The sequence below is a fragment of the Chiloscyllium punctatum genome, chromosome 22 (assembly GCF_047496795.1).
Source record: "Chiloscyllium punctatum isolate Juve2018m chromosome 22, sChiPun1.3, whole genome shotgun sequence".
Taxonomy (NCBI): domain Eukaryota; kingdom Metazoa; phylum Chordata; class Chondrichthyes; order Orectolobiformes; family Hemiscylliidae; genus Chiloscyllium; species Chiloscyllium punctatum.
The window spans coordinates 39,576,152-39,598,514 of record NC_092760.1 but is presented as its reverse complement, the minus strand read 5'-3'; the positions used below and the strand labels follow the sequence as shown (position 1 = coordinate 39,598,514).

The window sequence follows — 22,363 nt, the reverse complement described above, 5'->3', positions numbered from 1 at the left end:
TTCTTGCAAGGTATTTTGTAAATGATGTGTGTTTTGCTTGTTGTCTATATAGGGTCATTTAAGTTCATTAGCAATTGTTTTAGTGTATTGATGGGTTTGTGGGCTACCATGATGCCAAGAGGTCTGAGTAGTCTGGCACTCGTTTCTGAGATGTCTTTGATGGAGGGGAGAGTGGCAAGGGTTTCTGGGTGCACTTTGCCTGCTTGTTTGAGTTTATTGCTGAGAAATTGGCAGACTGTGTTCATTGGGTATCGGTTCTTTTTGAATATGCTGGATAGGTGATTTTCCTCTGCTCTTTGTAGCTCCTCTGTGCTGCAGTGTGTGATGGCTCATTGAAATAATGTTCTAATGCAGCTTCATTTGTGGGTGTTGGGATGATTGCTTCTGTAGTTCAGTATTTGGTCTGTATATATTGTTTTCCTGTAGATGCTGGTTTGAAGTTCCTCATTGATTATTCGCTCTACTGTGACATCTAGGAATGGCAGTTTGTTTGTTGTTTTCCTCCTCTTTTGTGAATTTTATTCCAGTAAGGATATTATTGATGTTCTTGAAGGTTTCCTCTAATATGCTTTGTTTAGGGATGACAAAGGTGTCATCCACATAGTGGACCCAAAGTTTGGTTTGGATGGTTGGCAGAGCTGTTTGTTTGATTCTTTACATTGCTGCTTCTGCTAAGAACCATGAGTGTCCCATGGTTGGTTTGTTTATTTGTTATTGAAAGTGAAGTGGATGGTAAGGCATAGGTCCACTAGCTTGTCTATGTTGTCCTTGCTGATGAGGTTAGTGGTGGTTGGTGCAAATGTCTTTGGTTCTTCTAATCGTGCAGTCAATGTTTCTTTGGCCAGATTGATGTTGATGGCTGTGAACAGGGCTGTTATATCAAAGGACACCATTATTTCATCGTCTTCTATCCTGGTGTCTTTGGTGTTCAGGAATTCTTGGGTGGAGTGAATGAAATGGGGTGAGTCTTCTACTAAGTGTTTTAGTCTTTGGTGTAGTTCCTTGGTTAATCTGTACATTGGTGTTCCAGGTAGCGAGACTATGGGTCTGAGGGGGGCTCTGGTTTGGGAATTTTGGATAATCTGTAGAAGCGTGGTATGTTGGATCCATCTGATTTTATTTTTTGGAAGTCTGTCTTTTTTGATTAATGCTGTGAATCAGTTCTCTAATTGTGGAGTTGGGTCTATCACCACCAGACAAAGCAATGGAACATCCATGGTTCCTAGCAGAGGCAGAAATGTAGACACTCAAACAAACAGTTCCACCAACCACTCAACTCAAACTTTGGGTCCGTTACGTGGATGACACCTTTGTCATCACTGAACAAAACAAATCAGAGGAAACCTTCAAGTCCATCAATAATATCCTTACTGGCATAAAATTCACAAAAGAGGAGGAAAACAACAACAAATTGCCATTCCTAGATGTCATAGTAGAGCGAACAGTCAATGGGGAACTTCAAACCAGCATCTACAGGAAAACAACATATACAGACCAAATATTAAACTACAAAAACAATCATCCCAACACCCACAAACAAAGCTGCATTAGAATATTATTTCAATGAACCATCACACACTGCAGTACAGAGGAACTATGCAGAGGAACTATCCAGCATATTCAAGAAGAACGGGTACCCAATGAACATGGTCCACCAATTTCTCAGCAATAAACCCAAACAAGCAGACAAAATGTGCGCAGAAACCCTAGCCACTCTCCCCTGCATCAAAGACATCTTGGAAATGAGTGCCAGATTGCTCAGACCTCTTGGCATCATGGTAGCCCACAAACCCACCAACACACTAAAACAGCAGTTAATGAACTTAAAATATCCTATGTACTCAACAAGCAAAACAAACATCATTTACAAAATACCTTCCAAGAACTATAACAAACACTACATTGGACAAACAGACAGAAAACTAGCCACTGGGATACATGAACATCGACTAACCACAAAAAAGACATAACCCACTATCACTAGTATCCTTACATACAGATGAGGAAGGACACCACCTTGACTGGGACAACAGATCCATTCTAGGACAAGTCAAACAGAGACAGACACAAGAATTCCTAGAAGCATGGCATTCCAACTGGAACTCAATAAACACATTGATTTGGACCCCATCTACCACCTTTTGAGAAAAGAACAGGAAATGACATCATCAACACAGGAGATGACATCACCAACACAGGAAATGATATGACCAACCCAAAGAAACCTAAATACATAAAACAAAAGTGGGACATAACACCAGCACTTTACCAGAGGCTCACTGATGATGTTACCTAGTATAGTGACGGAATGTCTGAAAATGAACCTTCAAACTCATTGAGCAAACTTACATCCAGGACCTCAACTTGAGTTGAAAATCTTCTCGAAACTTGCTAAAGTCATACTTTTTAAAACTTTTACATTATTATTCACAATCCAAGAAAACATACTGTAATTTGTTTTGTGTTTGTTTGTGGAAAGGTATTTGTCTGCAGAACAGGTTGAAGAGCTAGAAGAGGCAAAATGAAGACACCAATATCATCACTGTGAAGGGAATGCAATTACAGTATAATCAGTTTATATAAGCAATTTTCATGATAAATAAGAATTGGGAATTGTAAGCATGAAGAAAAAAAATGAAAATTTTAAATCCAAGCTTGTGTAGGAAGAAATAAGAGGAAGTCAGCAAATAAAGTCAGTCCTAGAAAGGATGATGTATATTGTTCCATTCTGAGAAACTTACTATTCTTTCATTCTTTACTTTTGCCCTTTAATTGCCTAACTATAGTAAGTGTCTTTTTATTCTGAGTATGAGTATCTTTGTTAAAAGTCTGTTTCATGATTCCGTACCAAAGACTTTTTGAACACATCCACTGAATTTCATTTATCCTCGCTGTTTTTTTCACTACAGAATCATATTAGGTTAGTCAAGTCTGACTTTGCTTTAAAATAAATCACACTGCCTAGCATAGCTCACAGTTCTTTAAGTACTCAGTAATTCCATCCCATATTGTAGGCTGAAATGATACTGACCAATAACTTCCTGGCTTATCCCTGTCTCTATTTTTGAAGAGAAGTGTCATGTTTACCACCCTTTGGTCCCCAGACACGTATTTTCTTTCCAACACGTATTTTGGAAAATTATATCTCCTTTCCTGTTCTTTGATGTTACATTATCTCTGGTTTCCATTCAAATAGTTACTATTCTATCTTCTTCATTTTCTCCTTCAGTCTTAATTCACACTGCTATTGCAAACACTTTAGCCTTCTTTCCATTCTTCTGCACTGATCTAGGTTTTGATATCAAAGGATCCTGAAAGAAATATTTATGTGGCTTAAGCTTTAGAAACATTTTATTGCCATCTCTTGATGAATGTCTAAGTGGTCTACACCAGGACTGGTGGCTTTCCAATTCTAATATCCACATCCTCTGTAGAAAATGAGGTAGGGTATTTCCATTCTCTAACCCACCATAACAAGCTTATCCCTTTTTTAAAATTTCTACATTTACCGAGATTATTTTCTGACCACTAATGTGGCTTTAAAAGGCTTTTTTTTCTATGTATTTCAATCTTTTTTATCCTCTGTTTTGTAAATTACCTATATTTGTATTTGTCCTTGTTCGAAAAACATGTTCTATGTGCCAATTTTTAAAAACTCTGTTTTCAAATTTGAGCTAATTTCTCTCCATCTGTGGAAACAGTTTCACTTGCTCTTTCCTTCACTTAAGAGTACTTGAGTAGCACCTTTCCGTTCCCTGTTTAAATATGTTACTTTGCTATTTCTATTTCATAATGTTCTGTCTATTTATTCTGGGAAATGTTTCTTTTTTCTTGATGTCATTATTCTTTTCCATGATGAATTACTCATGTTTTGATTTCTCTTTTCTGTCCTGTCTTTTGCACTGGACTTAATTTTACAGTGGGAATTGTTTTCCAAATGTTCTGTTTGACTTTTGGTCATCTACCTGCTTTGCTTCACAATCATTCTTTTCCAGAGAAGTCACAGCAGGCTGATGTGGGAAGTGAAGATGATGGCCTGGGTACAGGACGAATGCTCTTCTCAGACTTTTTCTGACATATATTGTTGGGCCAATGTAGAGGCAGCTTTGTTCTGTACCCAACTGTTTTGTACCAAACATGGAAACGTTTGAGGCTAATGGTGTGCCTAAAATTATTAACTTCCTGTCCCTCATTTTAATTATTGAAAAGAAATGCGAAAAATTCAAATGTAAAATATCTTAAGATCTCACTCCAAGTTACAAAAGTATTGGAAACTGTCAAGTTCCTGTCCCAACTCAAATTCCTCTTGTGAGATTTAGTTTTCTAATTCCATGTGGTTCTGTAATAATTATTTTTAAACAATATACATAAAACACAGTCTGCTATTGTAGTGAATTACATAGATCAGGGAAGTGACAAGTTTGCATCTCTGGTCGCTGCTGATGGACATAGTTAGGATGTTATACTAGGCCTCAGTGCCTTTATCAGGGTTCCTGTTTCCTGACTATCTGACTGAAAAGTGCATACTTTGAATGAGGATAGTGCTTGCCTACACCATAGTGCTCCTTCCATCCAGTTCATGTTCATACTTAAGTGGTTACTTATAGGTGTGATGCTGGAATCAGTAGCTGCAGTTACCTGCTTGCATGCTCATCACCTTTTCCTTTTCTATTCATATATTTTAACAGGAACATTACAATATGGAAAGCTAGTATTTTTGCAAAGAAAACAACACCAAGAGATAAACATGTAAAGACAAGGAGTGAGTGAAAAGTCAAACCATATTTGTATTTTTTTTTTGATTTCCCATGTACTAGCTGATAATCTGTTAGGGCCTTTGGCTGTCAGCCATCTGGTTAAATCCTGTTTCTGTGTCTGTTAAATGCAGATCTACAGCATGGTAATAAGATTTCAGAATGTTCCGTTACAGTATCTGTAGATTTCACTGCAGGGCGGAGGGATGTGGATGGGTGGGGATGGGTGTAGGGTTGTGGGAAAGGTGGTGGGGTTATAGGGAAGATTTGGACATGTACGCTAGCTATGGTAATAAAGTAACTGAATGATATATAATGCAAATTGCATACTTCAGAAAGCATGTGTCCCAGATGTTCAAGCTTGCTTGTGGAGGTTTACATTTGTAAGCACAGCATATGTGTATGAATAGAAAGAGCACACTATGTCATTTATAGTGTATTATTAATTTTAATCAACTTTTCTTTCTTTATGGGACTTGATGATCTCTGGTCGGTTAGTATTTGTTATCACCCCTAGTTGCTTTCTTTCTCCCTCTGGATGTTTGTGGTGTACAGACTATATTCTCAAAAATACTCTGTTCGTTTTGGTTCCTCAATTCAAACCATGAAAGATGGTGACAAGCCATTTTTTTGAACCACCAAGTGGTCTAAGTACACACTCAGTGCTAGTAGGAAGTGAGTTCCAGGACTTTGACCCTGATTGTAATAAAATAAATGTAGCACAATTCCAAATCTGGATGATGTGTGTCTTTGATGGGAGCTTGCAAGACTTTGTGCTCCAATGAGACTGCTGTCCTTGTCCTTCTAATTGGTAAAGGTTGTTGGTTTGGACACTGCTTCTCAAGGAGATTTGGCATGATGCTATGCTCTGCATTGTAGATGACACCAATTACACTGTGTGCCAGTTGTGGAAAGAATTTAAGTTGGTTGATGGTGGAACATCTTGAATGTTGTTGGAGCTACACTCATCAGGAAGGTAAACCATATTTCAATGCTCAACTCAAATGTGTCATGCAAAAAAGCTTTGAGGATTCAGGAGGTAAATTATTTGCTGTATATTCCCCAGCTTCTGATGCAATCTTGTATTCACAGTATTTATATGGTTGGCTCAGTTTAGTTTCTCGTCTATGGTGACTTCCAAGATGTTGATGTGGAGAATTTGTGATGGTAATGTCATTGAATCTCAAAGGGAACTGCTTTGATTCTTTCTTATTGAAGATGATCATTGCCTCGCAATGGGTTTTCCTGAATGAATTATATGCATGCTTGTAAAAAGGAATGGGACTTCTCAAATTAGTGTCAGCATTAAGCACTGGTAAGTCACATATAGTACAGATAGGGTAGCTTTTCTAGGTCCTTTGCAGCAAGCGTTTTCTGAACCATGCTTCAAGCAGATAAGGCCTTTCTCCAATATGAAAACTTATTAAATGCTTCAACTTGGATAAAGCCTAAGAGTGTGGTAAACCGCCAATCAATCAATTTCAGTTTAGCTATTGCATAGATTAAGTAGATGTTAAAAGTTCCTTTTGTTACATAGACGGCATGTGTCTGGGTGGTCACTCCATAGCTTGAGTGAGTAGGTAGAAAAGGAACGAATCTCTGCCAGACAGTTAAGGCGTGCTAGGCAGCTGGTGCATGAGTCCCATAAGTGCATCCCCATCTCTAACCAATATTCAGTTTCAAAGGCTGGCTAAGGTGAGAATTGTTCTAGGAAATAAAACCAGAGTAAAGGCTGCAACCCTGCCAGTGGCTCAGGTGGATAGTGACAACAAAGAAAGGACTTACCCACTGTGGAGGAGGAAGTTCATAAATGCAATAGTGATAGGTGATTCAACAGATTGCATAGGAATAGATTAGCATTTCTGTCACCATTTATGTGACATCAGGATGGTACATTGTCTTTTTCATTTTTGAGTCCATAATATCACTGAATGGCCACAGGACATTCTAAGGGGAGACAGTGAACAGCCAGAGATTAGGGTTCATATTTGTATCGTGACACATTTAGAAAGAGGGATGGAGACCAGTAAACAGATTTATGCCATAAAATAATTTTTAAAATTGGATCACAAAAGTAGTAATCGCTGGATTATTCAGCATGCCATGTGCTAGTTAGTAAGCACAGAAATGGATGACAGTGTAGCTGAATGCATGGTTGGAGAGATTGTGTGGCATTAAAGACTTTAGGTTTTTGGATTATTGATAGCAGTTCTGAGGAAGGTGGGATCTCTGCAACCTGAAATAGTCACCATCAACAAAGCCTGGATGAGATTTGCTGATGGTGTTGGAGATTTTGTTTTGTAATTCTTTCATGTAATGTGAGTGTTGCTGGCTGAGCCAGCATTCATTGCCCATTCCTCATTGCCCTTGTGAAGGTGATAGCGGCCTGCCTTCGAGCATAGAATAGCTTGGCAGTGTGATGGGAAAATAAGTGTTGACACAGCAAGGAAAGATGCGACTGGAAATGGAAAGCAGAAAATGACTGAGATAGAAGGCTGTGGAAGCAAAGGCTAGAAAATAGGCACAAAGGAGTCGTTCAGCGAGCAGTGGTATATATTTTAATGCATGGAGGGGGTAAGTGAGTAAGGCTGATGAACTGTGGATACAGATGGATACTGGGAAGTATAGGAGAGATTGTGATGTAGTGATAATGTTACTGGACTAATAGTCCAGAGGCCTAGCTCAATATTCAGATGGCAAGGGTTCAAATCCCGCTATGAAAACTGCCAGACTTTAACTTCAATTAAAATCTGGAATTGAAAGCAAGTCTGCAGTAGTGACCATGAAATTATCATTGATTGTCATCAAAACCCATCTGATTCACTAATATCCTTTTGGAAAGGAAATCTGTAATCCTTACCTGGTCTGGCCTACATGTGACTTAAGGCACACAGTAATGTGCTCTCTCTGAAATTGCATAACAGGTCACTCACCTCAAGGAGCAATTAGGAATAGACAACAAAGGCTGGCATAGTGCCATGAAAAAAATAAAATTCAAAAAAATGTATGACATCATAACTATTACTAAAACGTGGTTAAAGAGGGTAGGAAAGGCAGCACAATATTCGGGTTTTCAGAAAAGATAAAGAAAAGGATCAAAGAAGAAGTACAACACTGTTAAAGAAGCAGTTACTGTGTAGAGTAGACTCTGTTGAATGGAGATGGTGAGAAAAAATAAATCATATATCAGATACCAAGAGCTAGAAAGCCAATGGAAACTTTGAAAATGAAAGGGTGAAATTATAAATTAATCAAGTAAGCAAAGAGAAGACATAAAAAATTGACAAGTTAAATTAAGGAAAATCCAAAGATTTAATATCAGTACATAAGAGTGAGAAAGTAATCAAGACAAGAATGGAGCTGATTAAAGAACAAAAGGCATTTTGTGAGTGAAGACAGATGACTGGGGCATGGTTCCTAGTCAAAATTTTGCACGTGATTTTATGAAACAGGAATGAAGTAGACATTTTAGAAAAATAAAAGCAAGAGTTGTTGGATGGGATGAACAATGTGGGGAAGGATATAATAAGGGCCCACACCGTCTGATCTTCAGATAGTCAGAGACCAGATGAATCCTGAAAGATATGTGTTGGGAGATCTTGGAGAGTCCTGTATCACTGATTTTGCTGTAATTGCTTGGAAGATTAAACTAAAGATAGGTAATCGTCTGGTGTCTGGAACCCTTTAACAAGATTCTCATATATGAGTTAGAGTTGGAGACTTTCGTGATTCCTGACTTTCTTACCTGGATAGATACCAAGGAAAACAGGATTAAAATGTGTTTTATACATTCTCTCAGTAGCTGCATATTGCCTTTGGGACATTTAAATACTTTACCTATATTTACATACTAACATTAAGTGTGCGCTAAGTGGATTTCTAGCCAGTTTCCTACATGAGAACATATAGAAGTCTGGCTGTAAAATATATTCCTCACTTATGTGGACAATCTTTAGTAGGATTACTGTTGTTTTGATCTGTTCTGATGATAATTAGAAGATCTGGGCCAATGTGTTTAGCATGCTGTAAACTATATAAGTCAGTAGGATAAGACGAAATGGATTGCTAACAGAAGCAAGGAAAGAAATAACTGACTCTTTGACCTCATTTTGCAAGTTTCCTTGGCTATAGGCGTGCTGCCAGAGGACAGAAGAATATTAACATTGTATCATTATTTAATACTGATAATTTAATACACAATAATTACTGATCAATCAATGTAACCTTGATGGTGGGTAAAATTATTGGAAAATGCTCCAAGAGACACTATAAATCATCATTTAGAAGGCCTGGATTAACCAAGGACAGTCAGCATGGATCTGTTAAAGGAAAGTCCATCTTCATTGATTTTTTGAGGAGACAACAGGGAGAGGTAATGAAGCTCAGTCATGGTACTGTGTTCGATATAGTCTATGTGGGGTGTTGTAGGGCTGACTGTTCAGAAAACTTAAAGATCATGAAAGTTAGGGAGATGGACAAGCTGGATCCAAAATTGGCTAACTGGTAGGAAGTAAAGGATAATGTTGAATGGGTACATTTGTGGTGGAAGATTGCTTCTAGTGGGGCATCTAAGCATTGAGTCCCTTGTTGGGTGTGATATATATTAATGATTTAGACATAAATGTAGGAGGCATGATCAAAACATTTGCAGATGACATGATAATTGGGCATATCATTGGTAATAAGTTGTTCATTGCAGAAAAATATGAATGGACTGGTCAGATAGATTGAAAAAGTAGTAAATGCAGTGCAATCTGGAGAAGTGTGTGCCACATTAGTGGATGGCAACTTGGATTGCATGTCCACAGATCCTTAATGCTATGAGGGCTGATTTACAAGGTGGTTAGGAAGGCGTGCAGGATACTTCCCGTGTGCTGAAATTGTGAGAGCTGCAACATAAACTAGTCAAGTAACAGCCTGACATATTCCTACTCGTGAATCATACCTTTTGGACATTGTTCTGGACATTGTCATCACCATCATTGGGTATGTCCAGTCCCAGCTGCATGACAGACCCATCAAAAGTGACAGCACTCTGGTATATAGTCAAGAAGGAGTTGCCTTTGGAATCCTCAAATTTGACTTGTGATCGCATGACATCAGGTCGAAATGAAAAATGACACCTCCTGCTGATTATCACGTCGACTGTTGCATCAGAATTTCTCCGTGTTTAACGCCACTTGGAAGAAGTGATAGCATGTCACGTGCACAAAACATACACTGGGTGGGGTCTTCAATGTCCATCATCAAAATTGGCTCTGTAGCATCACTACTGATTGAAACCTAAAATACATTGTTGCTAAACTGGGTCTGCTGCAGACTGTGGGGGACCTAAAATGAGGAAAAACATTCTTGACCTCATTCTCATCAATCTGTCTGCTGTTGTCCATGACATTTTCAGTAGAAGTCCTACCTTCATGTTGAGAATACCCTCCGCCTTGTCTGGCACAACCTCTGCTATTTGGGATAAATTCAAATAGCTCTTGCAATTCAGATCTGAGCATCCATGAGCATTCTGAACTATCAGCAGCAACAGAATTTAACCATAACTCGTAACCTCATGACCTGACACATCATCACTTTACTATTGCCATCAAACTGGGGGAATCAACCCTGGTTCAATGAAGAGCACAGGAGTGGATGCCAGGAGCAGCAGCAGGCCTACCTAAAAATGAGGTATCAACCTGGCAAAGCTACAACATGGGTTTACTTACATGTCAAACAGTTGATGCAGCATATGAGTCAGCAAAAGCCCACAACCAGCAGATCAGACCTAAACTTTGCAGTCCTGCCACATTCAGTCCTGGACAACAAAGCAAGGAGACGTATTTACAAATATCCCCATCCTTGAATGCTGTAGAACCCAGCATATCTGCAAAAAGACAAGGCTGAAGTATTTGCAAGAAATTTCAGCAGAAGTGCCGAGTGTGTGGTCCATCATGGCCTCTTCCTGAGGACATTTGAATCATTCCAAGTGAGATCAAGAAATGGCAGCAGCTATGGGATACTGATAACATTATGCAGCTCCTCCAGAAATAGTCATGCCCCTAGTCAAGCTGGTCCAGTACAGCTCCATCACTGGGATCTACCCAGCAATGGGAAAACTTACCCAGGTTTGTCCTGCCCACAACAATGCAGGAGGAATTCAACCCAACTAATTCTTGTCCCTTCAGTATACTCTTGATCATCAACAAATTGGTAGAAAGACTCATCGACAATTAAGTGGCACTTGAGCATGGATAAATGATCTGAGCTGCAGAGATAAAACAGTGGTGAATGCCTTTGACAAGGCTTTGACTGAGAATGGTATCAAAGAGTCCCAGCAGAACTGGACTTAGTAGGAATCAGGGGAAAACTTTCCACAAACTGGAGTCATACTTAGCATAAAATAAGGTAGTTGTGGTTGTTGGTGGTCAATTGCCCCTACGGGTGTTCTTCAAGTTAGTGGCATAAGTGCAACCATCTTTAGTTACTTCATCAGCGACCTTCCCTCCTTCATAAATTCAGAAGGTGGGATGGTGGGGGAGTAGTGTTTGCTGGTGATTGCACATTGCTCAGCAACATTTGCAACTCATCAGATACTGAAGCAGTCCATGTCCAAATGTGGTAACACCTTGACGATATCTAGGCTTAGGCTGATAATTGGCAAGTAATATTCATAACACACAGGTGCCAGCCAATGACCATCTCCGACAATAATGAATCTAACCATTTCTTGTTGAAAACGCAACTATGAACATCCCAGGGATTGCTAGTGACCAGGAACTGAACTGAATCAGCCATTTGATACTGGGACCCCAAAAGCAAGTAAAAGGGTGAGATATTGCAGTACCTCGCCTCCTAAATATGAAAGCCTGCCCAACATAAAGTACAAATATGTGTGATGAGATATTCTCCACTTTCCTGAATGAATATAGCTTTAAAACACTTGAGAGAAGCTTGACATTGCCCAGCACAAAGCAGCCTGATTGGCTGACATCACATCAACCATTCACTTCAACAGTCACTTCCTCCACCATCAAATGCATAGTAGCTGCAGTGTGTGTGATCTACAATATTCAGCAACTCACCTTCAACAGCACTTTCCAAACCCATGACCTCTATCAGCAGCAGATACATGGGAGCAGCACCACCATCTCCAAGTTCACCATCAAGGGCATGTTATCCTGCCTTGGAAATATAATGCCATTCCTTCATTGTCACTGGGACAAAATCCTAGAACTCCCTCCCGAACAGAACTAGAGATGTAATTATACTCCATAGATTGCTAGGGTCAAAGAGACCAACTCATCCACCATCATGTTGAGGGTACTTAAGATAGGCAGTAATTGCTGGCCCAGCTAACAATGCCCACATCCCATGAATGATAAAAAAGAAATCACTTCTCTAAGTCCAGGATCATGAGAGACATAGATAGGGTGAATAACCAAGGTCTTCTTTTTCCCAGTGTAGATAAGTCCAAAACTAGAGGTCATAGGTTTAAGGTGAGAGGGGAATGATTTAAAAGGGACCTGAGGAACAACTTTTTCATGCATGAGGTAGTGTGTTTATGGAATGAGCTGTCAGAGGAGGTGGTGGAGGCTGGTACAATTTCAACATTTAAAAGGCATCTGATTGGGTACATGACTAGGAAGGGTTTGGAAGGATATGGGTCAAATGCTGGCAAATGGGAGTAGTTTAATTTAGGATATCTGGTTAGCATGGACATGTTGGGTCTGTTTCTGTGCTGTGCATCTTTATAACTCTATGATTCTATGTGTAAAGGAGGCTACTTCTGCAGACAAATATTGGAGGTCAACACAAGAAGGCTGCCTTGAGAACCTGATAAGATGACCTTACAGTGGTGGTGAATGATAGTTATCGTGTCAATCACACTGCCAATCTCTCAGACTGCTCCATGGGTACTTTCCAACAATTAGAACTCATGCTTAACATTCAGATGTTCCAGATCACCTTCACACACTTAGCTCTGTTGCAAGTATCACAGCCACATCTCATGTCTCTTTATACTTCCAAGTATTCTGCCACATTATACATTATAACCCACTCACCGACATTCATCTCTCTCTTTTACAGGACAATATGGCACATAACATAATGTAAATACCATGGGTTCATGTGAGGACCAACTCAATCTCCAGTTCCTTGAAGGAGATTGTGCTTGGCATCATTGGCATGGTTGTCACTGAGTCCAAGATTACTGGAGTGAATGGATCCCTTCAGGATGGCAATGTTTCCTGCGGAATGAATAATTTTGCACTTTTTACTTGCCCCCCCCAACCCAATTCTCCCGCTGTGTATCCATGCTTTCAGATATCCATGACATACTGCCTACCGGGGATGAATGCCCAGGTACATGTCTGAAGAAGAAGCACTAACACCTGATCTGATATTTGCAGTCATCATTTCAGACACTGGCACTGTGAGTAATGTAGTGGATAGAATAGATATGGGCTTTGTCTGATGTGAGTCAGGAGCCAAGATGTGCTGTAGCTGGGCCAGATTGTAAGGACAGTATGTGTGACGGTGGAGGGCTTAGATTGGAGATTGTTTACAGCAGCAAAGCTATGGAAGAGGGTGTTGATCAGGTGGAATACAGGAAATGACTGATGGGCATGCATCCACAAATGCTTAGCACAGACAGCCTGCTGTTGGTGTGAAGGAGCAAGGAGGACTTCGGCTCCAACCTGCTACAGGAATCTGCACTGAGCTTACAGCCCATGTCCATCATGAAGGGGTTAGCTGATTCTACTCACACATTAGTGGATACAACAATGAAGTGGTTGTGAAAGCTCTAGTGACAAGATGGATCTCTTCAAGATGGCAAGCTGGCGAATGTGGACCAACCATGATTGGGAGACAAGCTCTGATGAAACTGTGGACTGGATGGCTCCTCCCAAGTGGTCCTGGTAATGAAACTTGGTGCTTCCGGACATCAGTGCTATGGACAGTGACCATCCTCATTGTAATAGGGCAGTCATTATAGAAATATGTTCCATATAAGGTAGGGTGGTGGAGGGATGTCAGTAGCTCTATGGAGGACAGGTTACCCTTGTTGCTGAGAAGCCACTTTTGGGTTGGATGTGGTGGTTTGTAGATGGCTGGCTGGTGCAGGATAAAAGCAGTTGTTGCAAAAATCCATATGGTTCACCAAGGTCTTTCAGGAAGCAATGTGCCATCTTTACCTGGTCTGGTCTACAAGTAAATCCTGCAATGATGTGGCTGACTCTTAAACCCCCGCTGGGCAATGAAGAATGGATAATAAATGCCAATAATGTCCACATCACATGAACAAATTAAAAGATACACCTGGGTTATTAAGCTGAGAGGGAAAAATTGGGCCGTGAGAGAGGCAATGATGGACCCTGAATTCTGCATCCGGAGAGAGAACAGCAGTTTAGTGCACCATGGAGACACAGCCAGTCCAAGGCAATCCCTCAGCAACCTGCAGCATCCTGGACTGCTGGGCTGCTGTGAGACCCTGAGCATATCAGCAGCAATCTGAACCAACTGGAGACTCTGAGTTTCAGTTGCTGTTCTCAGATGTTGGGATGCTCCATCCATGCTGCAAAGAAGTTAAGATCAGCCAATAATCAAGTGCTCCCATGGAGTTGGCCACCACGTCCACATGGGTGAAAATGGGGGTTTCAAGCTCTGAGGCTGTCTGCCAAGTTGGAACGTCTCCTCTGTGATCCTTGACAATAACATTAGGCATTCTCTTCCAAAATACCAAGCATTTCAGTGTTGCTGCCCATCAGTCTTGTCTGGGAAGCCACACTATCAAAGTTCTCATCTGTTTCTGCTCCAATTGCACCTGTCTGCTACCTCTCCCTATGGTTCGGTAAGCTGCTCCCTGGCTGCTCGTGTCCAGTGACTCACCATGTGCAGATCCTGCTAGAATACTATTCTCTCAAATACACACTGAGCCAGTCATCAGGCATCTGCTCTTCTTCTCACTTTTTTATGGTGGGGACTGGTTGGCAAGGTGGAATTTCTTGGCTCTGTAAAAGCACAGAAGATGAGAGTCAGGGTAGAAAGTAAGAGGTTTGTGGTTTTATCACCTGAAGCTTGTGTTTCTGACCAGATTGTTGGATGTGGATGAAATGAGATTTGAGAAAATGTATAAGACAAGCACGATGGGCTGAATCTTACGATGTTTTGGCTAAGTGGCAATTTTGTTGAGTTTCACCTCTTGGTGAGGGCGAGTGAGGTTTACCATATTATCCCAATTTTTACTCATTAACTATTTACTTCTTGGCATCCCTTTCATTCAATGCTAGTCCAATGCTACCACTCATTGCACTCAAACAACTCAACATTCATTGGATATCCTGGAATGGACTAGTATCCCTAACATGCATACCATCTTTAAGGTACGGTTACACATCTGGACAAGCACTGGTATTTTAAACCTGCCTTTCATCATTCATCATTATTTCCTTGGATGTGGCAGAAAAGAGAACATTGGTGCCCTGTTTTGTCTTCAGGGACCTAGATGCCCTGGTGGATGGGGTGGTGCAGATGATGGAGGTCCTCTCCCGTCAGGGTCAACAGAGGAAGCCACAACACCAGACTCTTAAAGTCTGGTCTAAGCTTGTTACCCAGGTCAGTGCAGTCTCAACTATCTTGACAAATGCCCAGCAGTATCATTAGATGGTAAATAAATTTCTCTGCTCTTCCAGGGTAACTGCTACCATCTTCTTGCTACTACTTCACGCTTACTCCACACCTGTTACTATCTCCAGCTCCCACTAAGGCTCATGATCTATCACTGCTATGGTCAACATTGTCCCTCTCTTTCTTTCCCCTTGGCACACCCCCAACCTTCTGGATTAGTGGTGCTGGAAGAGCACAGCAGTTCAGGCAGCATCCAAGTAGCTTCAAAATCGACGTTTCGGGCAAAAGCCCTTCATCAGGAATAAAGGCAGTGAGCCTGAAGCGTGGAGAGATAAGCTAGAGGAGGGTGGGGGTGGGGAGAAAGTAGCATAGAGTACAATGGGTGAGTGGGGGAGGAGATGAAGGTGATAGGTCAAGGAGGAGAGGGTGGAGTGGATAGGTGGAAAAGAAGATAGGCAGGTAGGACAAGTCCGGACAAGTCATGGAGACAGTTACTGAGCTGGAAGTTTAGAACTAGGGTGAGGTGGGGGAAGGGGAAATGAGGAAACTGTTGCAGTCCACATTGATGCCTTGGGGTGTTTTTACCAACACCCCCAACCTTTCACACCACTAGCCCTGTGTGCCCTCGCCCTGCCAACCCATTCACTCAGATATGGCACCACTGTTCTCTCACTCACACCAGCAGTAATGGCTGTGCCATCCGCTTTCATTTCATTTAATCCCTCCCTTTCTCTAGTTCCAGGACCAGACATTCCACAAGAGGGCAGAAAGGGCCTGGATGGGTTCAACATTATGCTCCTCGCCCTCTCTGAGGAGAGGATCCTTGGCCCTCACTGGAGAAGACTGGGACTGCTCCTGTGGGAATGCTGAGACATACATGTCCACCAGTTGAGAAAGTACCACCCTTCATTGCACAGCAATTCTCATAGTAACCCAATCAGGGTCATTCATTACACACAACCTATAACTTTTGACTGTGATGCATTCTATCTTTTGTTTCTGCAGTGGGATGTCCATGTCTTGGTGGTTAAATGGGCCAGCCCAAATGAAAAGCCCTCCAAGGGTCACTTCAGAGGCCTCAGACAAAACATCAATAAGGCTGCTTTTCAAGTCTCCCAACATCGAAGACACTGACGGTTCAGTTGTAACATTAGCTAGGTTAGAATCAGGAGACTAGCTGGTGAGCACCATACTGTTGGCTGAGGAAGAAATGCCTCAAGTCCCTGGACCAGGCACTTCCTCATCTAGGAGAGGACCTTGTGGTGTTGACAATCAGACACTTTGGGGACATGCATGAACAGACACCATAGTCGAAGGCTGTTATGTGGAAGGCACTGACCCTCACGGTTCAGACATAGCTGCAAGACTCCAGCTATGCTCTGGGGACTCCACTGCCACAAGTCTGAGATCTTCCGGCTGTTTCTCTCATTGGCAGGTTGGCAGCTGCCATGGAGAGCCAGGTTCAGAAGTCACAGGACCTGCACTCCATCGACCCAGTGCTCAGCAACAGCAGCAAGGTGACAGCTGGGGGTGCTACCTTGACCTTTGCTGCAAATAGTGCTGGTGTGAGATTAGCTCTGCAATGCAAAACATGGCAAGATGCTCATCCCTTGACTGAGGACTGCTGACCAGCAAGACAAGCTGTCTGGCTCTGTGAATGCTCTGACAAGCAGAGGAAGGAAAGGCAAAATAAGGCAGGGATGGTGTCAACATGCACATTGGTGCTAAATGAATGAAAGTTATGAGAGTAGGAAAGTAGTCATGAGATATAGCTTGATCCCATGTGTGAACTAGTGCTGTTCCTCCACACAATAGATCCTTGCAGTAGCTTTACATTTCTAGTTGCTGGTGTACCCCAAAGTGTAGCTTTCAAGTACAGAAGCATTGTGCAAGTAGGAGATCAGAAAGTTGCCATGAGGTCCCTGAGAAACTGGCAGATGCTCAACTAGGGGGCATAGCTTTAAATTAAGGGGGGGGTAGATATAGGACTGATGTTAGGGGTAGGTTCTTCACTCAGCGAGTCGTAAGTTCATGGAATGCCCTGCCAGTAGCAGTGGTGGACTCTCCCTCTTTCTGGGTATTTAAGCGGGTATTGGATAGGTATGTGGAGGATAGTGGGTTAGTGTAGGTTAGGTGGGCTTTGATCGGCGCAACATCGAGGGCCGAAGGGCCTGTACTGCGCTGTATTCTACTATGTTCTATGTTCTATGTTCTAGTGCCCTAAAGCATTTCCTGAGAAGTTGTTGCTATGTGCCCAAAATGGTGGCAAGGAGAAGCAAGCGGCGAGCTGAAGTTATGAGATACCTGGACTGACTTACACATTGAGAATTGTCAATGTATTGTTCCCTCAAGGCAGATGGTAGAATTGGAAACTGCATATTATTGAGGTGAAATTCATTGTTAATGAGGTTGCTAAAACAATAATCCCCCTTAATCAGGATCTTGCTGCTCACTAGTGAGAATCTTGATACCTGCAATTTTGTTTGAAAATGCAGAGTTGCTCTCAAATTAAGAAATGCCTTGCCTGATTTCACATGTGGCTTTTCCTGATCTCTTGCCATAACCCTGATTATTCAAGCCTCTATAAGATTCTTCCCACAGTCTAATCAGGATGGTGTCAGTGGCATCCATTGCCTTTTCCTCAGTGACTGCTGTTTGAAAGATTTTGAGTATAATCTCCTGCAAGGAACTGATGACATGCAGCAATATCTGATTTCTAGTATGTTGCTGCCTCCATTTTGTGCCAGCTGGATCTACAGAAAGAAGGTCACTTACAGTGGTGTAATATATTTGTATGATGTCCCTGTCACAGCTGAATAGCTGACAATTGATGGAAGCGGTAAGATGTCAGTTTGAAGCTGCTACCAGTGATAAATGAGAGTGGGTGAAATGGAGCATATGAATGTTCAGAATGAATCCTGATTGTTAGAGTTTGCGGATGGGTGAGTAATGGGTATGGAGCAGTGTGTGATGTTGGTGGGTTAGTGAGCAGAGTATGACATTCAAAGATGCATTCAATGAGTTTGACCACTCATACAAGGTATTTTGAATTTCTTCTGACACTATGGCAAATTCTCAGGCCACATCCCTTGAATTGACCTTCATAGTTATGTGCTCCTATTCTTTTTGAAGTGTTCATCTAGAGGGTCCCCTAACCAATGCAAGGTGATTTTTTACCACCTCCATTTTTAAGGCTGTATTGGAGAGAACCTTGTGCCCATCTGGTCTCGCTGCTAAGTGTGCAGCCTGTCAGAGTGTAGTTAATGCTGGGCTGCACACCCCAACTATGAGATGGGCAGGTAGTTTGTGACCCTCTTGCCCGTAAACTGTTTTAACGCTAGAAATCTCAAATGGAGGTGCTCTACTCTTTAGTACTGATATCTCTTACCTATATTTATAAAATCTACATAAAATGAATATAAAATAATTTTATAATTGCCCAGTTTTTTGTTCAACTTCTATTGAATAGCCCTCCAAAATTTAGCTGTCCAAATTACAACAGGTGTTGGCCATACTTCAACAGCACAAGTACATTCATGTAGCTAAAGAGTCGTGTCTTAATTTATATTAGAGTCCTACTTGAGTCCCATTTCACATCCAATGTTACCTGAGCTCTTCAAATGTGCTCGGGAAAGACTGCGGGATGACGGTCTATAATACAGGGAAGGACATATCAACACAATATTACATTCTTTTGGAAAATCACTCTGACTTTAATCAAAATCAATACTGTTGTCTTTTATTCAGCAACAGTTCCTACAGGACTGCAGGCTCTTGCTACAAATGAAAACAGTATCAGCCTTTTGTAACAAGTTTGCATCTGAGTCTGACAGTTGAGGGTTAGCTTAGCAGGGTAAAAACAAGGGCTGCAGATGCTGGAAACCAGATTCCAGATTAGAGTGGTGCTGGAAAAGAACAGCAACATCCGAGGAGCAGGAAAATTGATGTTTCGGGCAAAAGCCCTTCATCAGGAATAGAGGCAGAGTGCCTGCAGGATTGGGGTGGTTAGCTTAGAAGGACAGTTTGCACAGACTAGTGTTGTAACTCTCTAAGTGTAGATGATTAAGTGATGATCCAATTGAGGTGATCATAATGATTAAAGGCTTTAATATGGTAGGTAGGGAGAAATTGTCCCATTTTGTGGTGGAATCAAGGAAAAGGAGTATTGCATTAAAATTAGAGCCAGGCTGTTCAGGATAATGTCAAGAAGCACATCTTCATTACAGAGGACTGTGGAAACCTGGGATTTCCTCCCCCAGTTGAAGATTTCACCATGGAGATTGAAATTAATAGATTTTTGTTGACCAAGGTATTAATGGTTACAGAATGAAGAAAGATAAGTGGAACTAAGATACCCAATTATCCAGGACCTAATTCATGACGTGTGAATGGCCTACCTTTGCTGTTGCTTTGAAATGGGCACTAGAGAGTTCAGTATCACAGTTCACCCATCACTCTTGTGTTTACTAATTGACATTAGAAGCAAGGTATTTAACCTGCAGCCAAAGTTTATATATTTTTCAACTTCCTCATAATTCCTCTATAATTTCTTCCAAGATACTTAAACTTCTCAAGTTCTAGCCTCTTGTCCTGATTTAATTCACTTATCATGGGAGACCATGCAGTGAGCTGCCAAGGTAGGCTCCAAGCTCTGGAATCACCTCTCTATAACCATTCCAGTTCCCAACTGCTCTTTTCTCCTGTAAGACACTCAATAAAACCTTGCGCCATGACTGAAGGTTTTGTCATCTGCTCCTAGCATTTTCTTACATGGCTCAGAATCAAATTTTGTTTGATAACGCACCTTGGGCTGTTTCTCACTACAATTCTCACTGCTATACAATTTCAAACTGTCGTTATTATTTCCTTGTTGTCTAGTCAGACCTTTTGCAAAGGAATTGGTGTATTGCCTCCTCTTTTGTTAGCAGAAAGCCCGGGACACTGAATGCCAATCTAAGATGATGTTACAAGTCAAAGATATCCCCTCCAATTGACCAGACAGCATGTGAAATTCTTCTTCGGTTGGCAGAGCAGGAATTTATCCAGAACAAAACCTCACAAACAAGATCATTTTGAGTGACTGGAGGCCAGAATGTATGCCAGCCAGTGCATCATTGTGAAACACCAAAAATCAAAATAAAAAGGTTATCCCTCTGTAAAGCTTTGAGGTTTTGAACTGCAGACCTTAAAACTGTACAGAAATAATAGACAGTACAATAGCTTAATCTGAAGCAGTGACAACACAGATAATATCTCAATATCTAACAGTAATATAAAGACATTATACACATTGAGAAAAATATAGCTGTCTCTCACAATGATACACAGAGGGTAATGGAGACGCACACTAATGTTAGTAAACACTTACTTTAGAGAATCGTAAAATGTTTATTTGATTAGATTAGATTAGATTATTTACAGTGTGGAAACAGGCCCTTCGGCCCAACAAGTCCACACCGCCCCACCGAAGCGCAACCCACCCATACCCCCACATCTACATCTACCCCTTACCTAACACTACGGGCAATTTAGCATGGCCAATTCACCTGACCTGCACATCTTTGGACTGTGGGAGGAAACCGGAGCACCCGGAGGAAACCCACGCAGACATGGGGAGAATGTGCAAACTCCACACAGTCAGTCACCTGAGGCGGGAATTGAACCCAGGTCTCTGGTGCTGTGAGGCAGCAGTGCTAACCACTGCTGCCTTCAAATGAAGCATAGAAGAGCCATTCAACCATTCATGTTGGGGCTAGCCCTCTGCAAAGGGCTAGCCCTCTGCAAAAGCAACTCACCTAGCCCCACTTCTCACCGTTTCTCCTTTGCTCTGCAATTAATCAATCCTGTTTTGATAGCCTCAATTAAATCAACCTCCATCACCCTCTGAGGCAGTGCAGTCCACATCTAATGACAGGATTTTCCTCATGTCACCATTGCTTTTTTTGCTATTGGAGTCCTTTGGTTTTGGATCGTTCTGCCAATGAGAACAGTTTTTAAGAGATGTAATTATATGGGTGAACCTGTGTCTCCTGATTTCGAGGTAAGGTCATTACCACTGTGCTAAAAGAATACTTGCCTCCCCATCATTTTTGTCCAGATTTTGAACAGCTGTATCAAATCTCCTCTTAATCATTGCTTCTCCAAGGAGACCAGACCTGGCTTTTACAATCGTTCCACATAACTCAAGTTCCTCAGCCCTTGAACCATTCTAGTGAATAGAAACATAGAGACATGGAAACATAGAAATAGGAGCAGGAGTAGGCCATTTAGCCCATTGGCCCTGCCGTGCCATTCATTACAATCATGGCTGATTAATCGATTCAATAGCAGGTTTCTGCTTCTGTCCCATTTCATTTGATCCCTTAGCCCCAATTGCTGTATTGAACTCATTCGTAAAATCACTCAATATTTTGGCTTCAACTGCTTTCACAGCAGATTTCACAGGTCCATCACACTTTGGGTGAAGAAATCTCTCCTCATCTCTGCCCTAAGTGATTTCTCCAATATCCTTAGACTGGGATTCAGGAGCATCCATCAGGAATATCCTTCTAGCCTGTGTAATCCTGTTAGAATGTTACAGGTTTGTATAAGATCCTGCCTCATTCTCATGAACTCTAGTGAATATAATCCTAAGTGACTCAATCCCTCCTCGTGCGTCAGTCCTGACAGCCCAGGAATCAATTCGGTAAACCTTCACTGCACTCTTTCGATAGCAAGAACATTGTTCTTCAGATAAGGAGACCAAACTTGCACACAATATTCAAGTGTGGTTTCACCAAGACCTGTATAATCACAGTGTAATGTCCCTGCTCCTGTACTCAAATCCACTCATTATGAAGGCCAACATTTGCCTTCTTTACTGCCTGCTGTACCTGCATGCTTACCTTCAGTGATTGGTGTATGAGGACACTGAGGTCTCATTGCACATTTCCGTGTCAAATTATTACCAAATATTAATCTGCCTTCCTGTCTTTGCTAACATAGTAGAAAAC

The 22,363-nt window shown here is 41.5% G+C and overlaps 1 protein-coding gene across 4 annotated transcripts in view; it reads left to right on the top strand.

Annotated features, from left to right (window-relative positions):
• LOC140493534 (voltage-gated potassium channel KCNC1-like) overlaps positions 1-22,363 on the top strand; it is a 93,074-nt gene that overhangs the window by 5,601 nt on the left and 65,110 nt on the right. The window lies entirely within an intron of this gene.